The sequence below is a fragment of the Mauremys reevesii genome, linkage group 1 (genome assembly GCF_016161935.1).
Source record: "Mauremys reevesii isolate NIE-2019 linkage group 1, ASM1616193v1, whole genome shotgun sequence".
NCBI lineage: Eukaryota > Metazoa > Chordata > Testudines > Geoemydidae > Mauremys > Mauremys reevesii.
In genome coordinates this window covers 56,554,417-56,569,076 of record NC_052623.1, presented here as the reverse complement: position 1 = coordinate 56,569,076, position 14,660 = coordinate 56,554,417, and the positions used below count along the sequence as shown (strand labels likewise).

At 41.1% G+C, this 14,660-nt stretch overlaps 1 long non-coding RNA gene across 1 annotated transcript; it reads right to left on the bottom strand.

Moving 5' to 3' along the window:
* Window positions 1-305: 305 nt before the first annotated feature.
* Window positions 306-9,660, bottom strand: LOC120390562. The gene is made up of 4 exons (XR_005591091.1): window positions 9,553-9,660; window positions 5,590-5,643; window positions 2,774-2,874; window positions 306-646 (listed from the first exon to the last, which is right to left on the bottom strand). It is a non-coding gene; the product is annotated as an uncharacterized LOC120390562 (long non-coding RNA).
* Between the last annotated feature and the right edge of the window lie 5,000 nt (window positions 9,661-14,660).

The following is a 14,660-nucleotide window of genomic DNA, read 5'->3' as shown; positions in this document are numbered from 1 at the left end:
GCCTGACCAGTGTAAGTTTATAACCTAGTCCGGCCCTCCCTCAATGTAGAAAGGACATGCACCAGCTTTTCTACCTGAGCCGAGGTTTACCAAGCACTTCAAGCAAAATACACTGTTTTAGGTAAAGCATAAAACAGGTTTATTATCTAAAGAAAGATAGATTTTAAGTGATTTTAAGTGGTAAGTGTAAACTATCAGAGAAAGTTACAAAAGAAAAGAAAAGAAAAGAAAAGAAAAGGGCACAGTCTAAATCTTGAACCTTATTACATTAAGCAGTATTTAGATCAGCAGTTTTCTCACTCCACTGGATGTTACAGATTTTAATACACAGGCTGCCCCTTAAACTGGACCAGTCTCCTCGGATGACATTTGTCTTCTTGGGGTTCCAGTTGTTTCCAGCATAGGTAGGGAAGGAGAAAGGCCAAGACACTCTGCAACTGTTCCTTATTTTATACCCTCAAGCCATGTGCCTGGGAGACACTTGCCCAGCATGTCCCAGTGAACTTTGCTGAATCACAATGATCCAGTAGCTCTCCATTGTGTGGACGTGGGCAACTGTCATTGAATTGTAAATCCCTTGATTACAACTCCCCTGCTGATTAATGGTTGTGGAGCACCCTCTTGGGTGGGCGGTCTATGTATGTCCCTAGAAAATTTACAGCATATTTCAGCAACAACGATACAGCAAAATATCATAACTTTATACATACTAATGATATACATATTTGGATAGAACAACGGGTTTCAGCAGATAATGACCTTTCATATGATACCTTATATGGCATGCTTTGTATGAAATATCACAACCATATATGAATGATGAATCTGAGGGCTACAGGGTGCCACTCTGAGGTACAGCATATACTCAGAATATTTCTGAATATTCCAGTCAGTATTAATGTGTGGCACATTACCCACTGTTAATTTTTCCTTTGGGAAACTCAGATTCAATGCTTTGAATAGACACCTGTGGAGATTTTATGGAAAAATAAAAGCATCACGTCGGCATTCAGCTCTTTTGCAGAAGATGGAATCTTGTGCTTTCATCAAGCAGCAAAATGCTTTTGAGCTGACAAAATATGGCCGAGCAAAGCATTTGATTTTTGAAAAGGCTCCATTCAGACTTCTATCTTCCACTCAGGCAGCAGTGGAATTTACTTTAGCAAATAATTCTAATGTTGACTGAGATATTGAGACAAGTTACATTTGCAAACACTTCAGTGAAAAACTGAGCCCCTCAACCCTTTTCATACCTTTTGGGTCAATTATATAAATTCCACAGTGTCTTTTAGTACTTCAAACCACCACATTCCCAAAAAATAACAAGAGTGGCTCTGTCGTTGTACTCTGATAATGGCATGTTTGGGAGTAGTGGCTTTTTAATTCTGGAAGGACTGAATCTCTAGGAAGCTCCCTGTTTTACTACTTCCATACCATCTGCCAGACTCCCTGTCTAGGGGCCAATGGGACTGCTCAAAGATCTGAGATTAAAAAAAAATATCTGCAGCACAAGTAGAAAATGGTGGCGGCAAAATAGAAAGGACCAGTTAAGGCTTTCAGGGAAAAAGCAGAGGCAGCAAAACAAAAACAAATAAAAAAGAAGACTGGTAGTGAACTAACTAAAAGGGGGATGAGAAATCATGTATAAATTTTACTAATATTAATTAATAAATATTAATCTCATATGGTGCTTTCATCAGTAGATGTCAAAGCACTTTACAAAGGAGGGCAGTATCATTATCCCCGTGTTACAATTTTTTACAAATATCGTCTATTGGCTGGAAAGAGGAACCAGAGAGAGAAAAAGTGTCTATAAATAAATAAGGAGAATGAAATTCTCAAAACCAGTGGAGACTCTGGACTCCTCTTAAAAACCCATCTTTAACAAGGAAAAAAGTTCGAACAAGTAGTGCATAATATAGACCTTGTCAAACAAATATTGACTGAAAAACAGACAGGGGATGTGAACATATACAAATCAATCATTTCAGATAATATACATACTAGGGAAGGGTATTGCTAGGGTATTGATGGAATTACCTAACAAGCACAGGGCTCAGTTGTGAGCTGATTTATGTGCTCAGGCAAGGGAACTAAGGGCTGTAGGTTGTGGCAACTTCCATCCTGCACCTGTGAGTGGGGAATGAGCAGGTAGCTGAGCCAATGTACCAGGGGAAGTAATCTGCCCTAGGTGAAAGGGAGAACCAGATTGTGACTTTGGTCTGGTCTACACTGCAGGGGGAAATCGATCTAAGATACACAACTTCAGCTACGAGAATAGCGTAGCTGAAGTTGACGTATCTTACATTGACTTAGAATCACTTACTGCGCATCCTCGTGGTGCGGGATCGACAGCCGCTGCACCCCTGTCGACTCCGCTTCCGCCTCTTGCCATGGTGGAGTTCCAGAGTTGATGGCACAGCGATTGGGGATCGATTTATCCGCGTCTACACTAGACACGATAAATTGATCCCCGATAGATCAATCGCTACCCGCCAATCCGGTGAGTAGTGTAGACATACCCTTTGAGTTGCAATCTATTTCTATATCTGCTCTTAGGGCAGTGCATCTGTGCCCTGCCGCTTTCTCGGGGCTTGTGGTAAAGATGCAGTTTAACCTTTAATGTTCTGCAGACAATTATTTTTGTTTAAAGTTAGGGAAAACTGGGGAACACTAGAGCCTTAAAATTACATCTGTCCTACATGAAGAGAAGGTCTCTGTTACAGAAACTCAGTGTTATTCAGTGGAATTCAATGGTAATTTAAGGATATACCTGGGAAATGGAAGAAAAGCAAAAGTGGTTCCAGTTTCCATGAAGGGAAAGAAGAGTGACACTGGCAGTTACATTCCAGTGAAGTCCAGCTTCCAGCCCTCCTAAAATAAAGGAGCAAATATTCAGAGAGGAAAATCATCAAATACCTAGAGTAATATAGAGCCAGGAACCCTAGAAGCATGGGATCGTAAGGAACAGGAGTGAAATCCTGGCCTCATTGAAGTCAATGGGAAAACTCTCATTGACTTCAGTGGAACCAGGATTTTATCCCACATCTTGCCAGGCTTCCTGAATGCTTTTGTGGATATAATTTTAAAAATAGTAAGTGAAGGAAAAGGAGTATAAGTATAATGGGATAGATCCTCAGATGTTGTGAATTGTCATAGTTCCATTGGCAGCTATGTCAATTTACACCAGCTGAGCACTTGCCCCAGTAGATTTAGATTTAATAATTCACTTGATACATTGACTCGTGAAATATTACTCTCATAATTGTCTTGATAGGAACACTGATGGGGATGAGAACTGCCTGAATTGTAACCAAAGGGTAATGCTAAGCATTAATAGATCAGCTTGGTCCCTAGTGGCTTACTGGCGTTATGTCCAATCTCATTTAACATCTTATTTAATGATCTGGAGAAGGATTAAACAGAAAATTAAAGAAATTCAGAGAGGAAACCAAATTGGGAGGAGTTGAGCACAGTGAAGACAAAGGAAATAATATAAAGATGCTGAGAGGAAGGATGGTTTTACAGTTAGTGTACTGGACTAGGACTCATGGGATCTGCGTTAATTTTTTGACTGTACTCTGTGTAAACCTTGGGCAAGGTGTTTAATCTCTGTGCCTCACTTATCCATTTGTAAAGTGGAGATAACACTTTCTTTCTCCCAGCCTCATCTATTTAGATTTCAAACTCTTCCAGGTAGGGATTGTCTGCTTCACAAAATCATAGAAATGTAGGGCTGGAAGGGACCATGAGAAGTCATCAAGTCCAGGTCCCTGCCCTGAGGCAGGACCAAGTAAACCTAGACCATCCCTAACAGGCGTTTGACTAACTTGTTCTTAAAAACCTCCAATGATGGGGATTCTACAACCTCCCCTGGAAGCCTATTCCAGAGATTAATTACCCCTATAGTTAGATTTTCCTAATATTTAATCTAAATCCTCCCTTGCAGAAGATTAAGCCCATTATTTCTTGTCCTACTTTCAGTGGACATGGAGAACAATTGTCCACAGTCTTCTTTATAACAACCCTGAATATATTTGAGAACTGATATCAGGTCCCCTTTCAGTCTTCTTTTCTGAAGACTAGACATGTCCAGTTTTTTTTAACTTTTCCTCATAGGCCAGGTTTTCTAAACCTTTTATCATTTTTGTTTTTCTCCTCTGGACTTTCTCCAATTTGTGCACATCTTTCCTAAAGTGTGGCACCCAGAACTGGACACAGTACTCCAGCTGAGGCCTCACCAATGCCAAGTAGAGCAGGACAATTACGTCCTTTGTCTGCAATATGACACTCCTGTTAATATATCCCAGAATGCTATTAGCCTTTTTCACGACCACTTCACATTATTGACTCAAATTTGTGATCCACTCTAACCTGCAGATCCTTTTCTGCAGTACTGCCACCTACCCAGTTATTCCCCATATTGTAGCGGCACATTTGATTTTTCCATCACAGGAAGTACTTTGCACTCGTCTTTATTGAATTTCATCTTCTTGACTTCAGACCAATTCTCTAATTTATCAAGGTGGTTTTGAATTCTAATCCTGCCCTCCAAAGTGCTTGCAACCTCTCTGGTGTCATCCCCACATTTTATAAGTGTTCTTGGCACTCCATCACCCAAGCAATTAACAAAAATATTGACTAGAACCAGGCCCAGGATTGACCCCTGTGGGGCCCCACGATATATGCCCTCCCAGTTTGACAGTGTGTTGATAATTACACATAGAGTAAAGTACTTCAACCAGTAGTGCACCTTCCTTATAGTAAAGTAATCTAGTAGAGTAAAGTCATAAAGTCGGCATTTCCCTAGTTTGTTTATGAGAACGTCATTTGGGACTGTGTGAAAAGTCTCACTAAAATCAAGATATATCATGTCTACTGCTTCCCCCATCCACTAGGCCAGTAATCCTGTCAAAGAAGGAAATTAGGTTGTTTGGTATGATTTGTTCTTGACAAATCCATGCTGGCTATTCTTTATAATCCTATTATCCTCTAGGTGATTGTTTTAATAATTTGTTCCAAAATCTTTCCACGTATTGAAGTTAGGCTGACTAGTCTATAATTCCTGGAGTCCTCTTTCTTCCCCTTTTTAAAGATAGATATTATGTTTGCCCTTCTCCTGTCCTCTTGGACCTCACCCATCCTCCATGAGTTCTCGAAGATAATTGCTAACCGTTCTGAGATTGCGTCAGCTATCTGCAATGGGACCCCAATCTCCTTTGGGGCCTCTCAGCCCTACTAAAAATAATAATAGCTTATAAACACAGGAAGAAGAGAATAAAATAAATTTCATCTTGGAAAAAGGCACACTAATGTTATCAAGCTGTCTGGAGGGGCTCGGAAGCATGAGTTCCAATCTCAGAGCAGACTGTTAAGAAGCAGGACATATACCCCAAATTCATACTTAGATTTCACTAACCAAGTGTCAGGTACTACAATAACCTCAACATGCAGTCACAGACAGTCCTCTCGGGTACTTCAATCCGTCTGGCCACCCAGGTAAGCTTGTCTTTATGATAGTTGGTTCCTTACACCAAAAATCACCACAATATTCAGGGTACTTCAAGTCCCAAAGAACCAGTCACTTACCCCAGGTCAATTGCACCTCAGATCTCACACCATAGACAATGCTTATAGCAGATCCTATAATAATAAATTAATTAAAGATTTATTAACTAGGACAAAACTGAGAATTATTTGCAAGGCTAAAGCAAGTAAACAGACACACACAAATGAGTTACAGTCTTAGGTTCCAAAAGGTGGGATTTTTATTCCCTTCCCCCAGAGTTCAAGCTGATGGGACAAGTCCTCATGAACATCTCCTCTTCATGGGTGTCAGGGGAGCAACCAATGATGTCTTTTGTCCCCTGTTGTTTCACAATGGTTTGCCTGGTGTCTATGGGCCTTCTTTTGGTGAGTAGAAAATATCACTTTCTGTGGCAAACTAATATTTCACACTTGGCAATGCACCTCTCCTGACTGTGGGGATTTACAGTCTCAGAGCAAATGCTTTTACAGTTATGGCGCAAACCCTAAAATATTACCTTATCACATGAGATACAGACATTATAAGTGAGACTAATGCATGCAGCAATTTACAAGCATTTCATGAAGTCTAAACACATTTTTATAAATATAATACCTATTTTCCAAATACTAATACACAGGTGAGCTAGACTTGTTTCCAGCTATGCATTTGTCAGTGTTCAGTTGATGCACAGGGGCCTTGGCATGAGCTGCCATCTGGTCTCCCAGCATCACAAATGTAACTGGGAAAAGATAATCTGGAACAGAGATTCTCAGTAGGAAACCAGTGCAACAGAGCTGTTGAAACCTAGGTGTGACAGAACAAGAAATTATTAAATAGGAGTTTATAGCATGACATGGCTGATTTGGGGCTGCCTGTGTGAAGGCATCAAATCACACAGCAGGGAGCCAATCATTCTATACAGCTCTGACCCTGGAATATTATATTTAGTTCTGGGCACATTACTAGAAAGATATTGACAAACTGGAGCATGTTCAGAGAAGAGCAACAAAATGATGAGGGGCATGATGAGGGGCAGAGTTTGATACATAAGTGAGAACATATGTTATGCTGGCCTATACACTGGGAATGAACCAGGAACATCCAGTGCTAAAAGCATTGTACCATGATAAATGGAAATGAAGTCAGAGAGTCCATAGTCTTTGGAGGGGCTGTTATTGAGGTGACACCAGAGGAATGGGAAACAGGCAAAGTTAGGCTGGCAGCAAGTCAGCCACATAGACAGAGCAGTGCACAAGGTTTAATAAAGTTCCACTTATTCAGCTTAATCTGCATTCAGCTTCACTCTTTGCTAATGAAACAAGGTGGCACCATCTGACCTGTGAGTTTTCTGCAATGCAGCACCTGGCAGCATGAGGCAAGGAACTCAGTCTGAAGACCCCCAGAGCCCTGGATTGTGCAGAGGCAAACCTAGCAGTGATGGGCCCAGTGGAAGAAGGACTTTGAGCTGTACACAGACCTGGCCATGCAGGAGGCTCACAACAGCAGGACAGTAAAAGTGTTATTTTACCTTATTGGGAAATCAGGAAAGAGATCTGCAGCTCTCTGAAGCTCACCATTGCCTCAAGTATCACAGTAGTTCTAGAAACCCTGGGGGACCATTGCTTCTCAAAGCAGAATGAAACTGTGGAGCAACACAGGTTTTTCACTAGAGACCAATCCAAAGGGAAGGAGATAAGCCCCTGTGTTACTGCCTCATGCACACTGGCTGCTACGTGCAATTTTGGGGACTTGACAGACTCCCTGAGTTGGAACAGGATACTCTGCAGCACTTGGGATCACCACCTGTGGGAGCAGCTGATCTGGGAAGGTGATCTCACATTAAACAGATATTTAGACCTGGGCATGCAGCAGAAGCCTCATGAGAGAGGGTGAGAGCCCTAGCAGTACAGCACCCCCCAGAAGTACATGCAGTGCGGAGCAAAGAACAGCAGGTAGCCAGGGCTCCATACCCATAATGAGAGGCATTTAGTGTGGGTAACAGCATGCACAGGTAAGGGAGAAGTGCCCTGCACTAGCACAGCATTGCAAGGAATGTGGCAAGTTGAACCATTTTATCATCGTGTGCAAGAGCAGAGGAAGGTCTCTGAAAGATTCAGTCAGACACATACAAGAGGAGAATGACATATCAGATGGCAGTGATGGCATCATGGCTCTTTCCTTGAGTCCAAGAACATATCAGGTTCAGGTGGTTGGGACAGGAAAGCAAGAAGGGATAATATCAATCTCTGAACATGCAACAATATTAATAAAGTAAAGCCAGGGCCTCCTGCGATGTGATTGCTCAGGGATGAACTGGACTCAAACATACCTATGACAAAGCAAACACACTCTGTAATGTGCAATGAGAGCATAATGCAGCCCATGGGAAAATATGACCTCAAAGTAAATAACCTACAAAACAGATGATACCAACTGAAGTTGTAGTGGTGAATGGTAAGCACATACCCTTCTTAGGGAATACTTATAAAGCCAGGGCTATGAACAGGGTGCAGCATCAGAGTTGTATACCTGCAGTGCAAGAAGCAAAAGGGGACGTCCCCTGGACAGCAATGAAAACAATTTTAAAAGTATATGGGGATGTTTTCAAAGGCATTGGGTGCCTTGAAGGAAAGCTGTGACTGGAAATAGAGTCCATAGTGGAAAGTGTAAACTTACCACAAAGGACAATTTGTGGCACTGTGTAATCCAGTAAGCAAGCAGATTGGAAGTCTGCAGAGCAGGGATATCATAGCTCCTACAGAGGCCAGGACAGCCTGGGTAAGCATCATAGTCAAGGTAAAGAAGCCATCAGACAAATTATGCATTATGCAAAGCCACTGAACCAGGCATTGAAAAGATGCCTCTATCCACCGCCAACAATTGATGACATCTTGCCAGAATTTTCCAAAGCCAGAATCTTGACAGTGATGTGAGGAATGGGTTTTGGCACATAAGCCTGAATAGAGAGTCCAGCATGCTGAAAATCTGTGCAACACCATTTGTCACTACAGATGGCTGTTTATGCCAATGGGCATAAGCTCTGCACCAGAGGTGTTCCAGAGAAAACTCTCCCAAACGCTTAAAGGATGTAAATAATTGCAGATGATATCCTAATTTTAAGTGAAGGGAGCAACATGACAGAAGCTGAATGAGACCATGACAGAAAATTACAAGTTTTCCTCCAGTGAAGTAGGGACAAGAACATAAAAAACTCAACCCAGAAAAAATGCAACTAAATAGTGAGAGGCAACATACACTGGACATCTGCTCACAGCAGAGGGACTGAAAGCAGATCAACAAGATCAAGGCAGTCAGAGACATGCCAGCTCCAGTGGATATGAAAGGGGGTATAGGACTTCATAGGAATGATAAAATTTCTGTCCAGGCTTGGTTCGTAACTGCTGCAGTCAGTGGAACCCGTATGTCAGCTCACAAGGCAGGATGTTGAGTGGGACTGAGTAGGTCCCTAGCAAACAAACATTTGACAGGCTGTAACAAATATTGATGGATGCCCCTATCCTGAAGTACTACCAGCCAGGAGAACCTTTGGGCTTGGGTGCAGCTCTTCTGCAGGAGCAGCCGGTAACTTAGGCCAGCAGAGCGCTGTGAGAGACTGGACAGGGGTAAGCCCAAGAGCTTCTGAATGTGGTATGTGAATCAGAGCTACAACTGGAGCACTGGAGCTACACCGCTGTAGTATAGCCATGCCCTGAGTTGCAGTGCTTTTGGGCATACTGCTGGGATGGTGCAGTTTACACACTACTTCCTGCACAGGGCTGTGCCTAAATATGCAATCTAAGCAAAGGTTTGGAGATTGCATTTTCACTTACTTTTTTCTATGAGGCTTTAATCCCCTGATTCCCTGTAGTAACCCTGATCAGTCCTTGTAACACAAATAAGTTCCATAAAAAATTGCTATGGGTCAGCCCTTGTGTGTGTTCTAGGAGCACCCCTGATTATCGCCCTGGGATTTAACACCTTTAGATTAATGAAACGGAAAGGAGATTAGAAATCCAGTTTACCTGTCTCTATTTATTATGTTTGTCTTCTATTTGCATTTCTCTCAGCTTGGACAATGAAAACCGCAGAAAATCAGTTTCACTCTCAGGCTTTTGGTGCTACTAGCAGTGGCTGACTGACAAAAGCTGCAGGGGGGAAACCAACTTTTCATTGACATTCAAACACCAGCATGGGAAGATTTCTGTTGGTCTGAGGTTTTGTAAAATCTTGGTTTTACACAATCTACATTTGGGGGTCAAATCTAACTTGCTGGTGTCCTTCAATGTTTCCTGCTGCTTTGCCTCTGCCATGAACCACACTGGGAGCCAAATCCTGCTGCTGGACTTGAGCAGGCACGGGGGGCATCTGCACAGATCCAGTAGCAGAATCCGGACCCTAAATTATTGGAGCAGCTAGTGCAAACACCAGAATGATTTCCAGTAGGTACTAGTGATTTGGGACCTAACAGAACTCCTGCTGCACAGTGATATAAGGGCATAACCATGTAGATGGATTTCATAAGAAAATGGAAAACATTTGAAAAAAGATTTAAAAAGAGAACAATGTTTTCAGAAAGCACAATACTCCAGTATAATGTCAATATTGTTCTAAGGAAAACAATCATCTCTGAGGTTATCTACACAAATAAAGTCTGGCCTTTAGGAATTCATTTAAATCATAAAGTGTATTCATGTTTATTCAGAAGCATTTGACAATTATATACACCAAAATGATTTCATTCAGAAAAGGAAAACCACACTGGGAAACAAAATCCTACCTACTGTATACTTATAGTCTATTAAAATTCATGGACATTAGTCTGTACTAAAGGAAATTGCTTAACAATTATTTTACCAGTTTTAGCCCAGAGATAGAAATTATGCAGAATTTCACAATCAGATTATGTGTGCAGATGTTTTCTAGAAATCACTGACACATTTCCTTAGCGCTTCCATTATAGTTCTGGACATTTGAAAAAAGAAAGGGGCGTAGAAAAATTCCATCGCCTCAAGGCACTGGAACTATTGCTTTCTCGAGTGTTAATTTAGTATAGTGCATATTATAGCATTTTAACTATTATCTGTTTAACACATTTATGACTGGGGTCCCAGTGGGGGCCAGCTGTGGTCACTCAGTTAGGGTGAACTGCAAAGAATGGGGCAGACAATCCCCCAAAAGCCAGTGGATATTCCAATACTTAGATTCACCAAGCCAGCATAAAACAGTTTCTTTATTACCTTACTGGTTACTCAGAAGTCCCAACAACTCAATTCCCTTAAAGTGATCCAGCCTCAGGCCTCCACCCAGGTACCTAAATCAAATATGATGATTTCTGAAAATCTTATTTCATCATATAAAAGAAAAGGTTCTACCAATCCCAAAGGATCGGACACATTACCTCCCAGGTTAATGACTATTCCAGATGTTATCCAAATATAGGCATACAGCCCATTCTTATTAACTAAACTAAAATTTATTTAAAGAACAAAAGAGAGAGTATAGGTTAAAAGATCAATATACATACAGACATGAGTTCAATTCTTAAGATTCAGATTCATAGCAGAGATGGTGAGTTCAGGGCGATCCAGTTAGAACTGAGGTCTCAGTCCTTGTGACTTAGGCTTCCCCCTTGTGCCTATGCATTATGATTTGATCTTTAATTACATCTGCTGTTGGGGGTGGGAAGCAATACATCTTCTCCTAGAAGAGTGTGAGCACCTGTTTCAGCAGCCAAGCGCTCCATTTATTATGGAAAATTAGTAATGCCCATGTTAAGGAAGCAAAAATGGATGTCTTTATGCAAAAACTCAATCACATATTACTCCGACAGGACCCATGTCTTATTCAGTTCACTGGATGTACTGTGCTCTGGGAATGAATCAGGGTTGTGTATTAAAGAGACTCTTGTCTGTAGTGCCCCTGCCATATTTGTTGCACAGGGTGTGTAGTGAATGAGGCAGGGTATTGCAGGAAGAGAAAGGATGGTCTCATGGTTAAGGCAGTTGAATTGGATTCTATCTCTGCCTCTGTCACAGAGTTCCTGTATGATGCTGGGCAAATCACTTAAACCAAAATTTTCATAGGCAACCACATTGTGTGTGTTCCTCATATTCTGGCTACCCAACTTGAGACCCCTGATATGCAGAAATGCTGAATGCTCAGAGCTGCAAGTGAGGTCAATGGGAGCTCTGCTCTGAACATACAAAATGTTAAAACAGAGAAAAAAAGCTCTGTGTGTGTCACACTGAGCACCCAAAATTAGTTAACACTTTGGACAATTTTGGCTTTAATCTCTGGGCCCCACTTCCCCATATATAAAATTAATTTATCTCCACAGCACTTTACAAGGGTGTTGTGCAGATAAATTCATTAATCTTTGGAAAGCACTAAGATACAAAGATGACAGGACTATAGGAAAGCCCATGAAGAAATTAATAATTCTGTATTCAGTGCAGGGCTTGGATGGTGTGTGGTAAAGAAAGCCTGGGGTGACACACTGCAGGTCAAGGATAAAAAGAAACATTGAATACCTGCTCATACAGGGAGCATCATCCATCCTGTGCACTGAATGAGTTAGGGGCCTGTGGAAAAAGATAGTATGTGATCTTGAGGATATAATTAAAGACTGTATCACAATGTATATGCCTAAGAGGCCATTTCCTAATTTTCACGTGTGTGAGTTTGCAATCTCACCATTCTTTAACATAGTTATTTTGGATTACAATAGCACCCAGAAGCCCCAATTGAGACTAGAGACCCATTGTGCCAGACACTGTAGAAGCACATATGGAGCCCTGCACCCATGAGTTAATAATCTAAATAGACAAGACCAACAACGGCTGGGAGGGAACAAAGTGGTGAAGTGGCTTGTCTACAATAGGACACTGGAAGAGCTGAGACTACGACCCGGTGTTGTGATTCCCAGTCTCGGGCCCTCAAGGGCTTCACTTCTTACTAATAGTACTGGTCAGGGGTGCTGGAACAACGTGTATAGTGGGGGTGCTGAGAGCTATTGAACCAAATTGTGAACCCTGGATAAGATGGAAACCACTTCAAGCCAAGGGGTGCTGCAGCACCCCTAGTTCCAGCACCTGTGGTACTGGTGAGATTCTCAGCAGCTCACTCAATATATAGAAAGAAGAAAGCTGAATTAAAAGACCAGGTTTCTACTTTTGTATCCCAGGCACGAGCAAATCAAATGTCATAAGAGTTCATTACCCTGAAAGTGTTTACATAAACCTGCATTTAAGCTTCATTTTGCTTTAAATTTTTTACTATTTTCTTTTGTGCTCTGTTAAAAACAGTATTGGTAATTCAGGTTTGTGCTTTAAACTAGGTAACAAAGGTTGAATTACTATAACAAATTCACTCTAAAAAGCGTGGGTAAAAATTCTGTTACTGACTCTTGCTAAAACAGAGTGCTGTTGGGGGTGGGAAGCAATACATCTTCTCCTAAAAGAGTGTGAGCTCCTGTTTCAGCAGCCAACCGCTCCATTTATTATGGAAAATTAGTAATGCCCATGTTAAGGAAGCAAAAATGGATGTCTTTATGCCTTATAAGTAAGTAAGTAAGTAAGTAAGTAAGTAAGAATTAATCACCTAGTATGCAATCTTACTCTTGTTTTCCTTTTACCTATTCATCTTGGCATATTTTCTGTAGCAGTTGGACATGGTGGCATAATAGAGGTCAAACTCTTTAAGTACAAACAAAGTCTCTTTCCAAATTACTTTCCCATTTACATGTTTAAAAAAACACCATAACCTGTTCTTTACAGATAATGGATTGGGCCAGATACTAAGATATTTTAGGGCCAGCACAAAGCTATCCTAAGGCAACTGTAGCTGACACCATAGCAGCTTTAAAACCATCCCAACTCCTGAATACTAGTGCAGGAGATGGAGCCAAGAATTGGAACCAAGAATTAAGGGTCATCACGAGGGCTCCCATATGCCCTGGGAATGACTGGCTGCCAAAATGGCCCCTGAGGTCCATTGGCAACAAGTGTAGATCAGAGCAGCTGATTAGCCGAGCTCCAGAGACCAGACCGGCACTTTTGCAAACCGCACCTGATGATTGTGGGACCCTAGAATTATTTAAAGTGACATCGACCTGTCATTCCTCTTTCATTCAGACCGGTCTCTTTTTCTTCATTCTGGTTGGGAAACTTCCTGAACCAGCTGACCACACTGGCCTAAGAGAGGTCATACTCTGAGTACCTAAAAGTCAAATAACAAGGAGTCCGGTGGCACCTTGTTTTTTTTGTGGATACAGACTAACATGGCTACCCCCTGATAAAAGTCAAATATGTTTCTGAAGACCTTCCTATTTTATTGCTGAAGAAGTTTGGAAAAAACAAGCTTTTTAGACAATAGATTGTCAGGTAATAAATGTAAAATATTGGCCTAGTATAAGGTATAAGGAAGTTCTTCTCCACTTCGTGATGGTCATCTCAGTTGCTGGTCTAATATTTTCCACTTAGGGACCTTGTTCACTTGGGGTTTATACCTTTCCACATTACACATTCATTAGCTTTCCTTCAGTCAACATGATTTAACATTACACATATTCAATTATACATTTACCCAAATTTTCATCATTTGTTTTATCATTTTCCATTCTATGTTGTGGTAAATCATTAACATTACATCAACACAACGCCACATTAAACTAACGAAACCTAATATTATTTTCTACCATTCAGCAATTATCTTCATATTTTAATATTATGATTCAGTATACATGGCTCATCCTAAGTTATTCATTAACATAACCTTGATTTTTTTATTTGAGTAGGAAAGTTCTGGGGAACAACATGACCTTAAAGGTCAGCATATTCTTAGTTTTTCCAGAATGGGTTTTCAGGGGACTTTTTGCTCAAAGTTTAGCATCACACTTGCAAATCCTTAAAAAAATGTGTCAGTAATGTTGGCTGTTGCATTTTGAGGTGCTTTATTCAGCTTAGGACCCAGGTATTTAATTGTTCCCCAACACCTACTATATGTGATTGTCTTCCTCTAGTGCCTTGATCCCAGCAACTACACTGCTGACTACTATGTTAGAACAAAAGGTGTTTTCCTTCAGCTTAAGTGACAGAGAACTGTGTCTTTGGTGCTGCAGCTCTGGCATTTG